Source organism: Rhinoderma darwinii, chromosome 1, assembly GCF_050947455.1.
Source record: "Rhinoderma darwinii isolate aRhiDar2 chromosome 1, aRhiDar2.hap1, whole genome shotgun sequence".
Taxonomy (NCBI): domain Eukaryota; kingdom Metazoa; phylum Chordata; class Amphibia; order Anura; family Rhinodermatidae; genus Rhinoderma; species Rhinoderma darwinii.
In genome coordinates, this window is record NC_134687.1 from 382290861 (window position 1) to 382305141 (window position 14281).

The window sequence follows — 14281 nt, forward strand, 5'->3', positions numbered from 1 at the left end:
AAAAAGAATCGGCCATCATGCATTCATGAAAAATGTTATGTTTTACTATAAGGTATCAGAAACATGCTTCAGAAACAGAAGCAAATCAAACTTTTAGACAGTTTGGAAATCACATCTGAATGAATTGATGTGTTTGGAGTACAGAATGAGGAACAGAATTGCCCATGATGAATTCCTAAAAAATGTTATGTTTTACATTAAGGTATCAGAAACATGCTTCAGAAACATAGAAACAAATCAAACTTTTAGACAGTTTGGAAATCACAACTGAATGAATTGATGCTATTTATCGGTTTTTAGTGGATTGGAGAGAAACAGTCATGTCAATCGGTAGATTGACAGAAAAATGAAATTGGTTTTTAGTAGATTGGAGAGAAACAGAGTTGTCCATCATGCAGTCATGAAAAATGTAATGTTTTACATTAAGGTTTTAGAAACATGCTACAGAAACATAGAGAAACAAATCAAACTTTTAGACAGTTTGGAAATCACATCTAAATTAATTGATATTTTTGGGGACTGAATGAGTGAAGTATATGGAAACAGTGCAAAAATCTTCCTTTATGAACAAAATTGACACGGCCAGAGGCAATTTTTTTCCCAAATTTTCCATGCGAGACCGAACATGCATAATTTCCTGTTTATAAAAAAATAAAAGAGGTAATGTTGGACATAAGCAATGGATTGAATGAAGCAATGATGTCTGAATATTCTCAGTTTGGTCCAAGCAATTATCTTAAAGGAAATGACATGTTGGAATTGTCTGTGATGAAGTAACTACCTTAGGAAATACTCTAGGCACTGACTATAAAGGCCCCAGTGAGAATTGAACTCACGACCCCTGGTTTACGAGACCAGTGCTCTAACCACTGAGCTATGAAGCCGACATATTGACTATGGCAACGACGTGGGTTTTATTCGAAATCACATAAGTCGTATCCTTCCATTAGCCTATAGTTGGTCTTACAAAGGAGAGGGAGGCATGACCAAATAACAGTTTAAAACCATAACTCCAGAGCTAGCTGGGAATTTATTGGTTGATTTGCACAAAATTGAACGAGCTGCTCTTACAAATGAGAAGCCTGAAAATAAAAGTGTAAAACTGTAATTCTAGAACTGGCTGCTTATTTATCGGTAGATTGACAGAAAAATGAAATAGGTTTTTAGTGGATTGGAGAAAAAAAGAATCGGCCATCATGCATTCATGAAAAATGTTATGTTTTACTATAAGGTATCAGAAACATGCTTCAGAAACAGAAGCAAATCAAACTTTTAGACAGTTTGGAAATCACATCTGAATGAATTGATGTGTTTGGGGTACAGAATGAGGAACAGAATTGCCCATGATGAATTCCTAAAAAATGTTATGTTTTACATTAAGGTATCAGAAACATGCTTCAGAAACATAGAAACAAATCAAACTTTTAGACAGTTTGGAAATCACAACTGAATGAATTGATGCTATTTATCGGTTTTTAGTGGATTGGAGAGAAACAGTAATGTCAATCGGTAGATTGACAGAAAAATGAAATTGGTTTTTAGTAGATTGGAGAGAAACAGAGTTGTCCATCATGCAGTCATGAAAAATGTTATGTTTTACATTAAGGTTTTAGAAACATGCTACAGAAACATAGAGAAACAAATCAAACTTTTAGACAGTTTGGAAATCACATCTAAATTAATTGATATTTTTGGGGACTGAATGAGTGAAGTATATGGAAACAGTGCAAAAATCTTCCTTTATGAACAAAATTGACACGGCCAGAGGCAATTTTTTTCCAAAATTTTCCATGCGAGACCGAACATGCGTAATTTCCTGTTTATAAAAAAATAAAAGAGGTAATGTTGGACATAAGCAATGGATTGAATGAAGCAATGATGTCTGAATATTCTCAGTTTGGTCCAAGCAATTATCTTAAAGGAAATGACACGTTGGAATTGTCTGTGATCAAGTAACTACCTTAGGAAATACTCTAGGCACTGACTATAAAGGCCCCAGTGAGAATTGAACTCACGACCCCTGGTTTACAAGACCAGTGCTCTAACCACTGAGCTATGAAGCCGACATATTGACTATGGCAACGACGTGGGTTTTATTCGAAATCACATAAGTCGTATCCTTCCATTAGCCTATAGTTGGTCTTACAAAGGAGAGGGAGGCATGACCAAATAACAGTTTAAAACCATAACTCCAGAACTAGCTGCGAATTTATTGGTTGATTTGCACAAAATTGAAAGAGCTGCTCTTACAAATGAGAAGCCTGAAAGTAAAACTGTAATTCTAGAACTGGCTGCTTATTTATCGGTAGATTGACAGAAAAATGAAATAGGTTTTTAGTGGATTGGAGAAAAAAAGAATCGGCCATCATGCATTCATGAAAAATTTTATGTTTTACTATAAGGTATCAGAAACATGCTTCAGAAACAGAAGCAAATCAAACTTTTAGACAGTTTGGAAATCACATCTGAATGAATTGATGTGTTTGGGGTACAGAATGAGGAACAGAATTGCCCATGATGAATTCCTAAAAAATGTTATGTTTTACATTAAGGTATCAGAAACATGCTTCAGAAACATAGAAACAAATCAAACTTTTAGACAGTTTGGAAATCACAACTGAATGAATTGATGCTATTTATCGGTTTTTAGTGGATTGGAGAGAAACAGTCATGTCAATCGGTAGATTGACAGAAAAATGAAATTGGTTTTTAGTAGATTGGAGAGAAACAGAGTTGTCCATCATGCATAGTTGGTCTTACAAAGGAGAGGGAGGCATGACCAAATAACAGTTTAAAACCATAACTCCAGAACTAGCTGGGAATTTATTGGTTGATTTGCACAAAATTGAACGAGCTGCTCTTACAAATGAGAAGCCTGAAAATAAAAGTGTAAAACTGTAATTCTAGAACTGGCTGCTTATTTATCGGTAGATTGACAGAAAAATGAAATAGGTTTTTAGTGGATTGGAGAAAAAAAGAATCGGCCATCATGCATTCATGAAAAATGTTATGTTTTACTATAAGGTATCAGAAACATGCTTCAGAAACAGAAGCAAATCAAACTTTTAGACAGTTTGGAAATCACATCTGAATGAATTGATGTGTTTGGGGTACAGAATGAGGAACAGAATTGCCCATGATGAATTCCTAAAAAATGTTATGTTTTACATTAAGGTATCAGAAACATGCTTCAGAAACATAGAAACAAATCAAACTTTTAGACAGTTTGGAAATCACAACTGAATGAATTGATGCTATTTATCGGTTTTTAGTGGATTGGAGAGAAACAGTCATGTCAATCGGTAGATTGACAGAAAAATAAAATTGGTTTTTAGTAGATTGGAGAGAAACAGAGTTGTCCATCATGCAGTCATGAAAAATGTTATGTTTTACATTAAGGTTTTAGAAACATGCTACAGAAACATAGAGAAACAAATCAAACTTTTAGACAGTTTGGAAATCACATCTAAATTAATTGATATTTTTGGGGACTGAATGAGTGAAGTATATGGAAACAGTGCAAAAATCTTCCTTTATGAACAAAATTGACACGGCCAGAGGCAATTTTTTTCCAAAATTTTCCATGCGAGACCGAACATGCGTAATTTCCTGTTTATAAAAAAATAAAAGAGGTAATGTTGGACATAAGCAATGGATTGAATGAAGCAATGATGTCTGAATATTCTCAGTTTGGTCCAAGCAATTATCTTAAAGGAAATGACATGTTGGAATTGTCTGTGATGAAGTAACTACTTTAGGAAATACTCTAGGCACTGACTATAAAGGCACCAGTGAGAATTGAACTCACGACCCCTGGTTTACAAGACCAGTGCTCTAACCACTGAGCTATGAAGCCGACATATTGACTATGGCAACGACGTGGGTTTTATTCGAAATCACATAAGTCGTATCCGTCCATTAGCCTATAGTTGGTCTTACAAAGGAGAGGGAGGCATGACCAAATAACAGTTTAAAACCATAACTCCAGAACTAGCTGCGAATTTATTGGTTGATTTGCACAAAATTGAAAGAGCTGCTCTTACAAATGAGAAGCCTGAAAGTAAAACTGTAATTCTAGAACTGGCTGCTTATTTATCGGTAGATTGACAGAAAAATGAAATAGGTTTTTAGTGGATTGGAGAAAAAAAGAATCGGCCATCATGCATTCATGAAAAATTTTATGTTTTACTATAAGGTATCAGAAACATGCTTCAGAAACAGAAGTAAATCAAACTTTTAGACAGTTTGGAAATCACATCTGAATGAATTGATGTGTTTGGGGTACAGAATGAGGAACAGAATTGCCCATGATGAATTCCTAAAAAATGTTATGTTTTACATTAAGGTATCAGAAACATGCTTCAGAAACATAGAAACAAATCAAACTTTTAGACAGTTTGGAAATCACAACTGAATGAATTGATGCTATTTATCGGTTTTTAGTGGATTGGAGAGAAACAGTCATGTCAATCGGTAGATTGACAGAAAAATGAAATTGGTTTTTAGTAGATTGGAGAGAAACAGAGTTGTCCATCATGCATAGTTGGTCTTACAAAGGAGAGGGAGGCATGACCAAATAACAGTTTAAAACCATAACTCCAGAACTAGCTGGGAATTTATTGGTTGATTTGCACAAAATTGAACGAGCTGCTCTTACAAATGAGAAGCCTGAAAATAAAAGTGTAAAACTGTAATTCTAGAACTGGCTGCTTATTTATCGGTAGATTGACAGAAAAATGAAATAGGTTTTTAGTGGATTGGAGAAAAAAAGAATCGGCCATCATGCATTCATGAAAAATGTTATGTTTTACTATAAGGTATCAGAAACATGCTTCAGAAACAGAAGCAAATCAAACTTTTAGACAGTTTGGAAATCACATCTGAATGAATTGATGTGTTTGGGGTACAGAATGAGGAACAGAATTGCCCATGATGAATTCCTAAAAAATTTTATGTTTTACATTAAGGTATCAGAAACATGCTTCAGAAACATAGAAACAAATCAAACTTTTAGACAGTTTGGAAATCACAACTGAATGAATTGATGCTATTTATCGGTTTTTAGTGGATTGGAGAGAAACATGCTACAGAAACATAGAGAAACAAATCAAACTTTTAGACAGTTTGGAAATCACATCTAAATTAATTGATATTTTTGGGGACTGAATGAGTGAAGTATATGGAAACAGTGCAAAAATCTTCCTTTATGAACAAAATTGACACGGCCAGAGGCAATTTTTTTCCAAAATTTTCCATGCGAGACCGAACATGCGTAATTTCCTGTTTATAAAAAAATAAAAGAGGTAATGTTGGACATAAGCAATGGATTGAATGAAGCAATGATGTCTGAATATTCTCAGTTTGGTCCAAGCAATTATCTTAAAGGAAATGACATGTTGGAATTGTCTGTGATGAAGTAACTACTTTAGGAAATACTCTAGGCACTGACTATAAAGGCCCCAGTGAGAATTGAACTCACAACCCCTGGTTTACAAGACCAGTGCTCTAACCACTGAGCTATGAAGCCGACATATTGACTATGGCAACGACGTGGGTTTTATTCGAAATCACATAAGTCGTATCCTTCCATTAGCCTATAGTTGGTCTTACAAAGGAGAGGGAGGCATGACCAAATAACAGTTTAAAACCATAACTCCAGAACTAGCTGCGAATTTATTGGTTGATTTGCACAAAATTGAAAGAGCTGCTCTTACAAATGAGAAGCCTGAAAGTAAAACTGTAATTCTAGAACTGGCTGCTTATTTATCGGTAGATTGACAGAAAAATGAAATAGGTTTTTAGTGGATTGGAGAAAAAAAGAATCGGCCATCATGCATTCATGAAAAATTTTATGTTTTACTATAAGGTATCAGAAACATGCTTCAGAAACAGAAGTAAATCAAACTTTTAGACAGTTTGGAAATCACATCTGAATGAATTGATGTGTTTGGGGTACAGAATGAGGAACAGAATTGCCCATGATGAATTCCTAAAAAATGTTATGTTTTACATTAAGGTATCAGAAACATGCTTCAGAAACATAGAAACAAATCAAACTTTTAGACAGTTTGGAAATCACAACTGAATGAATTGATGCTATTTATCGGTTTTTAGTGGATTGGAGAGAAACAGTCATGTCAATCGGTAGATTGACAGAAAAATGAAATTGGTTTTTAGTAGATTGGAGAGAAACAGAGTTGTCCATCATGCATAGTTGGTCTTACAAAGGAGAGGGAGGCATGACCAAATAACAGTTTAAAACCATAACTCCAGAACTAGCTGGGAATTTATTGGTTGATTTGCACAAAATTGAACGAGCTGCTCTTACAAATGAGAAGCCTGAAAATAAAAGTGTAAAACTGTAATTCTAGAACTGGCTGCTTATTTATCGGTAGATTGACAGAAAAATGAAATAGGTTTTTAGTGGATTGGAGAAAAAAAGAATCGGCCATCATGCATTCATGAAAAATGTTATGTTTTACTATAAGGTATCAGAAACATGCTTCAGAAACAGAAGCAAATCAAACTTTTAGACAGTTTGGAAATCACATCTGAATGAATTGATGTGTTTGGGGTACAGAATGAGGAACAGAATTGCCCATGATGAATTCCTAAAAATTTTTATGTTTTACATTAAGGTATCAGAAACATGCTTCAGAAACATAGAAACAAATCAAACTTTTAGACAGTTTGGAAATCACAACTGAATGAATTGATGCTATTTATCGGTTTTTAGTGGATTGGAGAGAAACATGCTACAGAAACATAGAGAAACAAATCAAACTTTTAGACAGTTTGGAAATCACATCTAAATTAATTGATATTTTTGGGGACTGAATGAGTGAAGTATATGGAAACAGTGCAAAAATCTTCCTTTATGAACAAAATTGACACGGCCAGAGGCAATTTTTTTCCAAAATTTTCCATGCGAGACCGAACATGCATAATTTCCTGTTTATAAAAAAATAAAAGAGGTAATGTTGGACATAAGCAATGGTTTGAATGAAGCAATGATGTCTGAATATTCTCAGTTTGGTCCAAGCAATTATCTTAAAGGAAATGACATGTTGGAATTGTCTGTGATGAAGTAACTACCTTAGGAAATACTCTAGGCACTGACTATAAAGGCCCCAGTGAGAATTGAACTCACGACCCCTGGTTTACGAGACCAGTGCTCTAACCACTGAGCTATGAAGCCGACATATTGACTCCGGCAACGACGTGGGTTTTATTCGAAATCACATAAGTCGTATCCTTCCATTAGCCTATAGTTGGTCTTACAAAGGAGAGGGAGGCATGACCAAATAACAGTTTAAAACCATAACTCCAGAACTAGCTGGGAATTTATTGGTTGATTTGCACAAAATTGAACGAGCTGCTCTTACAAATGAGAAGCCTGAAAATAAAAGTGTAAAACTGTAATTCTAGAACTGGCTGCTTATTTATCGGTAGATTGACAGAAAAATGAAATAGGTTTTTAGTGGATTGGAGAAAAAAAGAATCGGCCATCATGCATTCATGAAAAATGTTATGTTTTACTATAAGGTATCAGAAACATGCTTCAGAAACAGAAGCAAATCAAACTTTTAGACAGTTTGGAAATCACATCTGAATGAATTGATGTGTTTGGGGTACAGAATGAGGAACAGAATTGCCCATGATGAATTCCTAAAAATTTTTATGTTTTACATTAAGGTATCAGAAACATGCTTCAGAAACATAGAAACAAATCAAACTTTTAGACAGTTTGAAAATCACAACTGAATGAATTGATGCTATTTATCGGTTTTTAGTGGATTGGAGAGAAACATGCTACAGAAACATAGAGAAACAAATCAAACTTTGACAGTTTGGAAATCACATCTAAATTAATTGATATTTTTGGGGACTGAATGAGTGAAGTATATGGAAACAGTGCAAAAATCTTCCTTTATGAACAAAATTGACACGGCCAGAGGCAATTTTTTTCCAAAATTTTCCATGCGAGACCGAACATGCATAATTTCCTGTTTATAAAAAAATAAAAGAGGTAATGTTGGACATAAGCAATGGATTGAATGAAGCAATGATGTCTGAATATTCTCAGTTTGGTCCAAGCAATTATCTTAAAGGAAATGACATGTTGGAATTGTCTGTGATGAAGTAACTACCTTAGGAAATACTCTAGGCACTGACTATAAAGGCCCCAGTGAGAATTGAACTCACAACCCTTGGTTTACGAGACTAGTGCTCTAACCACTGAGCTATGAAGCCGACATATTGACTATGGCAACGACGTGGGTTTTATTCGAAATCACATAAGTCGTATCCTTCCATTAGCCTATAGTTGGTCTTACAAAGGAGAGGGAGGCATGACCAAATAACAGTTGATGTGTTTGGGGTACAGAATGAGGAACAGAATTGCCCATGATGAATTCCTAAAAAATTTTATGTTTTACATTAAGGTATCAGAAACATGCTTCAGAAACATAGAAACAAATCAAACTTTTAGACAGTTTGGAAATCACAACTGAATGAATTGATGCTATTTATCGGTTTTTAGTGGATTGGAGAGAAACATGCTACAGAAACATAGAGAAACAAATCAAACTTTTAGACAGTTTGGAAATCACATCTAAATTAATTGATATTTTTGGGGACTGAATGAGTGAAGTATATGGAAACAGTGCAAAAATCTTCCTTTATGAACAAAATTGACACGGCCAGAGGCAATTTTTTTCCAAAATTTTCCATGCGAGACCGAACATGCGTAATTTCCTGTTTATAAAAAAATAAAAGAGGTAATGTTGGACATAAGCAATGGATTGAATGAAGCAATGATGTCTGAATATTCTCAGTTTGGTCCAAGCAATTATCTTAAAGGAAATGACATGTTGGAATTGTCTGTGATGAAGTAACTACCTTAGGAAATACTCTAGGCACTGACTATAAAGGCCCCAGTGAGAATTGAACTCACAACCCCTGGTTTACAAGACCAGTGCTCTAACCACTGAGCTATGAAGCCGACATATTGACTATGGCAACGACATGGGTTTTATTCGAAATCACATAAGTCGTATCCTTCCATTAGCCTATAGTTGGTCTTACAAAGGAGAGGGAGGCATGACCAAATAACAGTTTAAAACCATAACTCCAGAACTAGCTGCGAATTTATTGGTTGATTTGCACAAAATTGAAAGAGCTGCTCTTACAAATGAGAAGCCTGAAAGTAAAACTGTAATTCTAGAACTGGCTGCTTATTTATCGGTAGATTGACAGAAAAATGAAATAGGTTTTTAGTGGATTGGAGAAAAAAAGAATCGGCCATCATGCATTCATGAAAAATTTTATGTTTTACTATAAGGTATCAGAAACATGCTTCAGAAACAGAAGCAAATCAAACTTTTAGACAGTTTGGAAATCACATCTGAATGAATTTATGTGTTTGGGGTACAGAATGAGGAACAGAATTGCCCATGATGAATTCCTAAAAAATGTTATGTTTTACATTAAGGTATCAGAAACATGCTTCAGAAACATAGAAACAAATCAAACTTTTAGACAGTTTGGAAATCACAACTGAATGAATTGATGCTATTTATCGGTTTTTAGTGGATTGGAGAGAAACAGTCATGTCAATCGGTAGATTGACAGAAAAATGAAATTGGTTTTTAGTAGATTGGAGAGAAACAGAGTTGTCCATCATGCATAGTTGGTCTTACAAAGGAGAGGGAGGCATGACCAAATAACAGTTTAAAACCATAACTCCAGAACTAGCTGGGAATTTATTGGTTGATTTGCACAAAATTGAACGAGCTGCTCTTACAAATGAGAAGCCTGAAAATAAAAGTGTAAAACTGTAATTCTAGAACTGGCTGCTTATTTATCGGTAGATTGACAGAAAAATGAAATAGGTTTTTAGTGGATTGGAGAAAAAAAGAATCGGCCATCATGCATTCATGAAAAATGTTATGTTTTACTATAAGGTATCAGAAACAGAAGCAAATCAAACTTTTAGACAGTTTGGAAATCACATCTGAATGAATTGATGTGTTTGGGGTACAGAATGAGGAACAGAATTGCCCATGATGAATTCCTAAAAATTTTTATGTTTTACATTAAGGTATCAGAAACATGCTTCAGAAACATAGAAACAAATCAAACTTTTAGACAGTTTGGAAATCACAACTGAATGAATTGATGCTATTTATCGGTTTTTAGTGGATTGGAGAGAAACATGCTACAGAAACATAGAGAAACAAATCAAACTTTTAGACAGTTTGGAAATCACATCTAAATTAATTGATATTTTTGGGGACTGAATGAGTGAAGTATATGGAAACAGTGCAAAAATCTTCCTTTATGAACAAAATTGACACGGCCAGAGGCAATTTTTTTCCAATATTTTCCATGCGAGACCGAACATGCATAATTTCCTGTTTATAAAAAAATAAAAGAGGTAATGTTGGACATAAGCAATGGATTGAATGAAGCAATGATGTCTGAATATTCTCAGTTTGGTCCAAGCAATTATCTTAAAGGAAATGACATGTTGGAATTGTCTGTGATGAAGTAACTACCTTAGGAAATACTCTAGGCACTGACTATAAAGGCCCCAGTGAGAATTGAACTCACGACCCCTGGTTTACAAGACCAGTGCTCTAACCACTGCGCTATGAAGCCGACATATTGACTATGGCAACGACGTGGGTTTTATTCGAAATCACATAAGTCGTATCCTTCCATTAGCCTATAGTTGGTCTTACAAAGGAGAGGGAGGCATGACCAAATAACAGTTTAAAACCATAACTCCAGAACTAGCTGCGAATTTATTGGTTGATTTGCACAAAATTGAAAGAGCTGCTCTTACAAATGAGAAGCCTGAAAGTAAAACTGTAATTCTAGAACTGGCTGCTTATTTATCGGTAGATTGACAGAAAAATTAAATAGGTTTTTAGTGGATTGGAGAAAAAAAGAATCGGCCATCATGCATTCATGAAAAATTTTATGTTTTACTATAAGGTATCAGAAACATGCTTCAGAAACAGAAGCAAATCAAACTTTTAGACAGTTTGGAAATCACATCTGAATGAATTGATGTGTTTGGGGTACAGAATGAGGAACAGAATTGCCCATGATGAATTCCTAAAAAATGTTATGTTTTACATTAAGGTATCAGAAACATGCTTCAGAAACATAGAAACAAATCAAACTTTTAGACAGTTTGGAAATCACAACTGAATGAATTGATGCTATTTATCGGTTTTTAGTGGATTGGAGAGAAACAGTCATGTCAATCGGTAGATTGACAGAAAAATGAAATTGGTTTTTAGTAGATTGGAGAGAAACAGAGTTGTCCATCATGCATAGTTGGTCTTACAAAGGAGAGGGAGGCATGACCAAATAACAGTTTAAAACCATAACTCCAGAACTAGCTGGGAATTTATTGGTTGATTTGCACAAAATTGAACGAGCTGCTCTTACAAATGAGAAGCCTGAAAATAAAAGTGTAAAACTGTAATTCTAGAACTGGCTGCTTATTTATCGGTAGATTGACAGAAAAATGAAATAGGTTTTTAGTGGATTGGAGAAAAAAAGAATCGGCCATCATGCATTCATGAAAAATGTTATGTTTTACTATAAGGTATCAGAAACAGAAGCAAATCAAACTTTTAGACAGTTTGGAAATCACATCTGAATGAATTGATGTGTTTGGGGTACAGAATGAGGAACAGAATTGCCCATGATGAATTCCTAAAAATTTTTATGTTTTACATTAAGGTATCAGAAACATGCTTCAGAAACATAGAAACAAATCAAACTTTTAGACAGTTTGGAAATCACAACTGAATGAATTGATGCTATTTATCGGTTTTTAGTGGATTGGAGAGAAACATGCTACAGAAACATAGAGAAACAAATCAAACTTTTAGACAGTTTGGAAATCACATCTAAATTAATTGATATTTTTGGGGACTGAATGAGTGAAGTATATGGAAACAGTGCAAAAATCTTCCTTTATGAACAAAATTGACACGGCCAGAGGCAATTTTTTTCCAAAATTTTCCATGCGAGACCGAACATGCATAATTTCCTGTTTATAAAAAAATAAAAGAGGTAATGTTGGACATAAGCAATGGATTGAATGAAGCAATGATGTCTGAATATTCTCAGTTTGGTCCAAGCAATTATCTTAAAGGAAATGACATGTTGGAATTGTCTGTGATGAAGTAACTACCTTAGGAAATACTCTAGGCACTGACTATAAAGGCCCCAGTGAGAATTGAACTCACGACCCCTGGTTTACGAGACCAGTGCTCTAACCACTGAGATATGAAGCCGACATATTGACTATGGCAACGACGTGGGTTTTATTCGAAATCACATAAGTCGTATCCTTCCATTAGCCTATAGTTGGTCTTACAAAGGAGAGGGAGGCATGACCAAATAACAGTTTAAAACCATAACTCCAGAACTAGCTGCGAATTTATTGGTTGATTTGCACAAAATTGAACGAGCTGCTCTTACAAATGAGAAGCCTGAAAATAAAAGTGTAAAACTGTAATTCTAGAACTGGCTGCTTATTTATCGGTAGATTGACAGAAAAATGAAATAGGTTTTTAGTGGATTGGAGAAAAAAAGAATCGGCCATCATGCATTCATGAAAAATGTTATGTTTTACTATAAGGTATCAGAAACATGCTTCAGAAACAGAAGCAAATCAAACTTTTAGACAGTTTGGAAATCACATCTGAATGAATTGATGTGTTTGGGGTACAGAATGAGGAACAGAATTGCCCATGATGAATTCCTAAAAAATTTTATGTTTTACATTAAGGTATCAGAAACATGCTTCAGAAACATAGAAACAAATCAAACTTTTAGACAGTTTGGAAATCACAACTGAATGAATTGATGCTATTTATCGGTTTTTAGTGGATTGGAGAGAAACATGCTACAGAAACATAGAGAAACAAATCAAACTTTTAGACAGTTTGGAAATCACATCTAAATTAATTGATATTTTTGGGGACTGAATGAGTGAAGTATACGGAAACAGTGCAAAAATCTTCCTTTATGAACAAAATTGACACGGCCAGAGGCAATTTTTTTCCAAAATTTTCCATGCGAGACCGAACATGCATAATTTCCTGTTTATAAAAAAATAAAAGAGGTAATGTTGGACATAAGCAATGGATTGAATGAAGCAATGATGTCTGAATATTCTCAGTTTGGTCCAAGCAATTATCTTAAAGGAAATGACATGTTGGAATTGTCTGTGATGAAGTAACTACCTTAGGAAATACTCTAGGCACTGACTATAAAGGCCCCAGTGAGAATTGAACTCACGACCCCTGGTTTACGAGACCAGTGTTCTAACCACTGAGCTATGAAGCCGACATATTGACTACGGCAACGACGTGGGTTTTATTCGAAATCACATAAGTCGTATCCTTCCATTAGCCTATAGTTGGTCTTACAAAGGAGAGGGAGGCATGACCAAATAACAGTTTAAAACCATAACTCCAGAACTAGCTGCGAATTTAGTGGTTGATTTGCACAAAATTGAAAGAGCTGCTCTTACAAATGAGAAGCCTGAAAGTAAAACTGTAATTCTAGAACTGGCTGCTTATTTATCGGTAGATTGACAGAAAAATGAAATAGGTTTTTAGTGGATTGGAGAAAAAAAGAATCGGCCATCATGCATTCATGAAAAATTTTATGTTTTACTATAAGGTATCAGAAACATGCTTCAGAAACAGAAGCAAATCAAACTTTTAGACAGTTTGGAAATCACATCTGAATGAATTTATGTGTTTGGGGTACAGAATGAGGAACAGAATTGCCCATGATGAATTCCTAAAAAATGTTATGTTTTACATTAAGGTATCAGAAACATGCTTCAGAAACATAGAAACAAATCAAACTTTTAGACAGTTTGGAAATCACAACTGAATGAATTGATGCTATTTATCGGTTTTTAGTGGATTGGAGAGAAACAGTCATGTCAATCGGTAGATTGACAGAAAAATGAAATTGGTTTTTAGTAGATTGGAGAGAAACAGAGTTGTCCATCATGCATAGTTGGTCTTACAAAGGAGAGGGAGGCATGACCAAATAACAGTTTAAAACCATAACTCCAGAACTAGCTGGGAATTTATTGGTTGATTTGCACAAAATTGAACGAGCTGCTCTTACAAATGAGAAGCCTGAAAATAAAAGTGTAAAACTGTAATTCTAGAACTGGCTGCTTATTTATCGGTAGATTGACAGAAAAATGAAATAGGTTTTTAGTGGATTG

At 34.7% G+C, this 14281-nt stretch overlaps 10 non-coding genes across 10 annotated transcripts; all 10 read right to left on the reverse strand.

Moving 5' to 3' along the window:
• Positions 1-811: 811 nt before the first annotated feature.
• On the reverse strand, positions 812-884 carry TRNAT-CGU (transfer RNA threonine (anticodon CGU)). The gene has a single exon. It is a non-coding gene; the product is annotated as a tRNA-Thr (tRNA).
• Positions 885-1990: 1106 nt separating this feature from the next.
• TRNAT-UGU (transfer RNA threonine (anticodon UGU)) lies at positions 1991-2063 on the reverse strand. Its single transcript has one exon. It is a non-coding gene; the product is annotated as a tRNA-Thr (tRNA).
• A 1720-nt stretch (positions 2064-3783) lies between these two features.
• On the reverse strand, positions 3784-3856 carry TRNAT-UGU (transfer RNA threonine (anticodon UGU)). Its single transcript has one exon. It is a non-coding gene; the product is annotated as a tRNA-Thr (tRNA).
• Positions 3857-5454: 1598 nt separating this feature from the next.
• On the reverse strand, positions 5455-5527 carry TRNAT-UGU (transfer RNA threonine (anticodon UGU)). The gene has a single exon. It is a non-coding gene; the product is annotated as a tRNA-Thr (tRNA).
• Positions 5528-7125: 1598 nt separating this feature from the next.
• TRNAT-CGU (transfer RNA threonine (anticodon CGU)) lies at positions 7126-7198 on the reverse strand. Its single transcript has one exon. It is a non-coding gene; the product is annotated as a tRNA-Thr (tRNA).
• Positions 7199-8180: 982 nt separating this feature from the next.
• On the reverse strand, positions 8181-8253 carry TRNAT-CGU (transfer RNA threonine (anticodon CGU)). The gene has a single exon. It is a non-coding gene; the product is annotated as a tRNA-Thr (tRNA).
• A 678-nt stretch (positions 8254-8931) lies between these two features.
• On the reverse strand, positions 8932-9004 carry TRNAT-UGU (transfer RNA threonine (anticodon UGU)). The gene has a single exon. It is a non-coding gene; the product is annotated as a tRNA-Thr (tRNA).
• Positions 9005-10589: 1585 nt separating this feature from the next.
• Positions 10590-10662, reverse strand: TRNAT-UGU (transfer RNA threonine (anticodon UGU)). Its single transcript has one exon. It is a non-coding gene; the product is annotated as a tRNA-Thr (tRNA).
• Positions 10663-12247: 1585 nt separating this feature from the next.
• TRNAT-CGU (transfer RNA threonine (anticodon CGU)) lies at positions 12248-12320 on the reverse strand. The gene has a single exon. It is a non-coding gene; the product is annotated as a tRNA-Thr (tRNA).
• Positions 12321-13304: 984 nt separating this feature from the next.
• Positions 13305-13377, reverse strand: TRNAT-CGU (transfer RNA threonine (anticodon CGU)). Its single transcript has one exon. It is a non-coding gene; the product is annotated as a tRNA-Thr (tRNA).
• Between the last annotated feature and the right edge of the window lie 904 nt (positions 13378-14281).